The sequence below is a fragment of the Cherax quadricarinatus genome, chromosome 64, assembly GCF_038502225.1.
Source record: "Cherax quadricarinatus isolate ZL_2023a chromosome 64, ASM3850222v1, whole genome shotgun sequence".
Taxonomy (NCBI): domain Eukaryota; kingdom Metazoa; phylum Arthropoda; class Malacostraca; order Decapoda; family Parastacidae; genus Cherax; species Cherax quadricarinatus.
The window spans coordinates 13363288-13369334 of NC_091355.1; the positions used below are offsets into that span (position 1 = coordinate 13363288).

At 39.4% G+C, this 6047-nt stretch overlaps 1 protein-coding gene across 1 annotated transcript in view; it reads left to right on the forward strand.

Moving 5' to 3' along the window:
• Dbct (Dihydrolipoamide branched chain transacylase E2) overlaps positions 1-6047 on the forward strand; it is a 39420-nt gene that overhangs the window by 21890 nt on the left and 11483 nt on the right. The window lies entirely within an intron of this gene.

The window sequence follows — 6047 nt, forward strand, 5'->3', positions numbered from 1 at the left end:
AAAGTTGGCAAGGGTAGTGGGAAGTGCTAAAAGGAAAATATAATTAAAGTTTGTATAATAAAGCAGTCAGTGACAAAAAATCAAAGGGAGTCTGCATCAAAGGTTGATGAAAAAGTTTAACACTAGTATATGATCATGCCAATATCTCATAATTCAGCACTTTTAGAGGCAAGTTGTTTGGTCATCACTGTGGAACATGACTGATAATTTGAAGCACCATAGATTTTGTTCATCTTTCAATTATTATTATTATTTTTTTTTTCAACAAGTCAGCCGTCTCCCACCGAAGCAGGGTGACCCAAAAAGAAAGAAAATATCCCCCCCCAAAAAAGAAAATACTTTCATCATCATTCAACACTTTCACCTCACTCATACATAATCACTGTTTTTGCAGAGGTGCCCAGAATACAACAGCTTAGAAGCTTATACGTATAAATACAACATATCCCTCCAAACTGCCAATATCCCAAAACCCCTCCCTTTAAAGTGCAGGCATTGTGCTTCCCATTTCCAGTACTCAAGTCCAGCTATATAAAAAATAGCCAATTTCCCTGAATTTTTTTTTTTTTTTTTTTTTTTCAACAAGTCGGCCGTCTCCCACCAAGGCAGGGTGACCCAAAAAAGAAAGAAAATCCCCAAAAAGAAAATACTTTCATCATCATTCAACACTTTCACCACACTCACACATTATCACTGCTTTTGCAGAGGTGCTCAGAATACAACAGCTTAGAAGCATATACGTATAAAGATACACAACATATCCCTCCAAACTGCCAATATCCCAAACCCCTCCTTTAAAGTGCAGGCATTGTACTTCCCATTTCCAGGACTCAAGTCCGACTATATGAACATAACCGGTTTCCCTGAATCCCTTCACTAAATATTACCCTGCTCACACTCCAACAGATCGTCAGGTCCCAAGTATCATTTGCCTCCATTCACTCCTATCTAACATGCTCATGCACACTTGCTGGAAGTCCAGGCCCCTAGCCCACAAAACCTCCTTTACCCGCTCTTTCCAACCCTTTCGAGGACGACCCCTACCCCTCCTTCCTTCCCCTATAGACTTATATGCTTTCCATGTCATTCTACTTTGATCCATTCTCTCTAAATGACCAAACCACCTCAACAGCCCCTCTTCTGCCCTGTGACTAATGCTTTTATTAACTCCGCACCTTCTCCTAATTTCCACACTCCGAATTTTCTGCATAATATTTACACCACACATTGCCCTTAGATAGGACATCTCCACTGCCTCCAACCATCTCCTCGCTGCTGCATTTACCACCCAAGCTTCACATCCATACAAGAGTGTTGGTACTACTATACTTTCATACATTCCCTTCTTTGCCTCCATAGATAACGTTTTCTGACTCCACATATACCTCAACGCACCACTCACCTTTTTTCCCTCATCAATTCTATGATTAACCTCATCCTTCATAAATCCATCCGCCGACACGTCAACTCCCAAGTATCTGAAAATATTCACTTCTTCCATACTCCTCCTCCCCAATTTGATATCCAATTTTTCTTTATCTTAATCATTTGATACCCTCATCACCTTACTCTTTTCTATGTTCACTTTCAACTTTCTACCTTTACACACATTCTCAAACTCATCCACTAACCTTTGCAATTTTTCTTTAGAATCTCCCATAAGCACAGTATCATCAGCAAAAAGTAACTGTCAATTCCCATTTTGAATTTGATTCCCCATAATTTAATCCCACCCCTCTCCCAAACACCCTAGCATTTACTTCTTTTACAACCCCATCTATAAATATATTAAACAACCATGGTGACATTACACATCCCTGTCTAAGACCTGCTTTTACCGGGAAGTATTCTCCCTCTCTTCTACACACCCTAACCTGAGCCTCACTATCCTCATAAAAGCTCTTTACAGCATTTAGTAACTTACCACCTATTCCATATACTTGCAACATCTGCCACATTGCTCCTCTATCCACTCTATCATATGCCTTTTCTAAATCCATAAATGCAATAAAAACTAACCTACCTTTATCTAAATTCTGTTCACATATATGCTTCAATGTAAACACTTGATCTACACATCCCCTACCCACTCTGAAGCCTCCCTGCTCATCCGCAATCCTACATTCTGTCTTACCTCTAATTCTTTCAATTATAATCCTTCCGTATACTTTTCCTGGTATACTCAGTAAACTTATTCCTCTATAATTTTTACAATCTCTTTTGTCCCCTTTCCCTTTATATAAAGGGACTATACATGCTCTCTGCCAATCCCTAGGTACCTTCCCCTCTTTCATACATTTATTAAACAAAAGTACCAACCACTCCAACACTATATCCCCCCCTGCTTTTAACATTTCTGTCATGATCTCATCAGTTCCAGCTGCTTTACCCCCTTTCATTCTACATAATGCCTCATGTACCTCCACCACACTTACATTCTGCTCTTCTTCACTCCTAAAAGATGGTATACCTCCCTGGCCAGTGCATGAAATTACCGCCTCCCTTTCTTCCTCAACATTTAAAAGTTCCTCAAAATATTCTCGCCATCTACCTAATACCTCCCTCTCCCCATCTACTAACTCCCCTACTCTGTTTTTAACTGACAAATTCATACTTTCCCTAGGCTTTCTTAACTTGTTTAACTCACTCCAAAATTTTTTCTTATTTTCATTAAAATTTCTTGACAGTGCCTCTCCCACTCTTTCATCTGCTCTCCTTTTGCACTCTCTCACCACTCTCTTCACCTTTCTTTTACTCTCCATATACTCTGCTCTTCTTATAACACTTCTGCTTTGTAAAAACCTCTCGTAAGCTACCTTTTTCTCTTTTATCACAACCTTTACTTCATCATTCCACCAATCACTCCTCTTTCCTCCTGCCCCCACCCTCCTATAACCACAAACTTCTGCCCCACATTCTAATACTGCATTTTTAAAACTATTCCAACCCTCTTCAACCTCCCCACTACTCATCTTTGCACTAGCCCACCTTTCTGCCAATAGTCGCTTATATCTCGCCCGAACTTCCTCCTCCCTTAGTTTATACACTTTCACCTCCCTCTTACTTGTTGTTGCCACCTTCCTCTTTTCCCATCTACCTCTTACTCTAACTGTAGCTACAACTAAATAATGATCCGATATATCAGTTGCTCCTCTATAAACATGTACATCCTGGAGCCTACCCATCAACCTTTTATCCACCAATACATAATCTAACAAACTACGTGTACTTTCATTACGTGCTACATCATACCTTGTATATTTATTTATCCTCTTTTTCATAAAATATGTATTACTTGTTACCAAATTTCTTTCTACACATAGCTCAATTAAAGGCTCCCCATTTACATTTACCCCTGGCATCCCAAATTTACCTACTACTCCCTCCATAACATTTTTACCCACTTTAGCATTTAAATCCCCAACCACCATTGCTCTCACACTTGATTCAAAACTCCCCATGCATTCACTCAACATTTCCCAGAATCTCTCTCTCTCCACTACACTTCTCTCTTCTCCAGGTGCGTACACGCTTACTATAACCCACTTTTCACATCCAATCTTTATTTTACTCCACATAATCCTTGAATTTATACATTTGTAGTCCCTCTTTTCCTGCCATAGCTTATCCTTCAACATTATTGCTACTCCTTCTTTAGCTCTAACTCTATTTGAAACCCCTGACCTAATCCCATTTATTCCTCTCCATTGAAACTCTCCCACCCCCTTCAGCTTTGTTTCACTTAAAGCCAGGACATCCAGTTTCTTCTCATTCATAACATCCACAATCTTCTCTTTCTTATCATTTGCATTTTTCTTATCATTCACTACATATTACCCTGCTTACGCTCCAACAGCTCGTCAGGTCCCAAATACCATTCGTCTCCATTCACTCCTATCTAACACGCTCATGCACGCTTGCTGGAAGTCCAAGCCCCTCACCCACAAAACCTCCTTTACGCCCTCTCCAACCTTTTTGAGGATGACCCCTACCTCGCCTTCCTTCCCCTACAGATTTATACGCTCTCCCCCCTCAGGAAAGGTTCCTTGATGTTGGTGAGGGGCTCTTGATTTAGGGAATTGGATCTGTGCTCCAGTTCCCCGAATTAAGCCTGAATGCCTTTCACATCCCTCCCCCAGGTGCTGTATAATCCTATGGGTTTAGTGCTTCCCCTTGATTATTATAATAATAATAATAATATATGCTCTCCATGTCATTTTACTTTGATCCATTCTCTCTAAATGACCAAACCACCTTAATTATTATTATTATAATCACAATTAAGCACTAAACCTACAAGGAGCATTCAGTGCTGCTCCATTTTTCAGTGACTTTCGCAACATGAGAAATTTAAAATAAACTGCTTTACTGACTTAGTGAACTAAATTCATGTTACATCAGGCTCACAGCTATGTAGCAATACCTTGATATAATGTATTAATAGGAGGGAGTGTCTTTGTGTCCATTAAATCATGCTCAAAAATAGCAAAAAAAAAAAAAGTACCTAAGTACCAAATATAGTACTCTACACACATTTAAACTATTTAAAACAAGGGTTGAAGGTGCAATTTACCCAGCAGTGTTTACTATTATCAGTTCGTTATTTTAAGGTCTGTTATGTCGAAGTATTACTGTATGCCATAATAATGAGGTAAATATGTATGATAGTAATTAGGGTAAGTTAGTGTGTTTCAGTTTCACATTATATTCAGCCTGGAAAATTCTTGAGCTAACAATACAGTAAAACCTCTGTTACAGATTTTGGATGTAACAGACAAAATTTGTTGCTCTTCCTTCAAATGTTTGCTAATTTCTGCATGTAGACAAGTTTGCTATTGCTTATGTAGGCACTGCCACCTAGTAGCAGTCTCCAGTGTTCTACTGATCATGCTTTTAACTGGGCCACCTCTCATAGGTTTAAATGTTCTGGTGCTAAAAATATTAGATAACTTCAGAAGAAATGGTCAGATGTGTGTGGTCATCGAATGAACTGGAAGCCTTAAACTTTCCCTGTAAGTTGCCTGGACCTCCTTAACCCTTTGACTGTTTCAGGCCCCTCTCTGAAACTGTCATTCTATGTCGCTCAATTTTTGAAAAAAAAAAAATTATTTTTTCTTATGAAATGATAGAGAATCTTTTCCCGATGGTAATGACACCAAAAGTTCGAAATTTGGTCGAAAACTCGTGGAATTATGCTCCCGCGAAGTTAGCGGTCTCGGCGACATATGCGTATCGGCGATTTCGCCGACTTTGGTAAAAATCGAACATTTCCGCTACTTTGAGCTCAGTTTCAAGGTCGTTTTCATCGTAAAAGTAATGAAAATCATCTCTATTTCTGTAATATGTTTTCCATTTTATCACCTAAGACCATGAAAACGCGAATACAACGATAAATACTATACGAAAATACACCTCAAAGTCGGCGTTTTATTCCAAAAAAAACGATCAGAGGTTTTTTTTTCTCATTACGCAATGTGTGCTGCAGGTTTTTTTTTATGTGGTGCACACTGACCACACAGACCCATTCTCTCACATGTGGGCCTACCAGCTTTCTCCCACTTGATTTGAAGCCGCTAGAATTATCGAGTATATATACGTCAGAAACATTGGCTCGTAAGACGTATTTATACGTCGAAAACAGTCAAAGGGTTAAAACTCTTAGCCCATCTTTCTTGGGAGCTGACATGCAAACTCTCCTTTGCTTACAATCGAGCCTTCATTTTATCTCAACTTTGCCATGGAAACCAACTACGTATATTTTTCAGCATTCCCACTGTTCTTTCTAAACTTGTATCCCAGTCATCATCATCCAGGGTTATGTTTGTTTTGGGACTTTTTGGTCTTCCCAGTCAAGAACCCATATACATAGTGGTACCTCGGTATATGTCCACTTTGGAATAAGTCCGTCTTGGTATACGTCCTGTTTGAACACAAAAATTTTTGCTTGGTATACAACCTTTGTTTGGAATGCGCATGTGCGCTAGAACTTACATGGTCAAAATGAGTCACGACACTGCGGAGGAGTTAGTGGAGGAGCACAGGGAAGA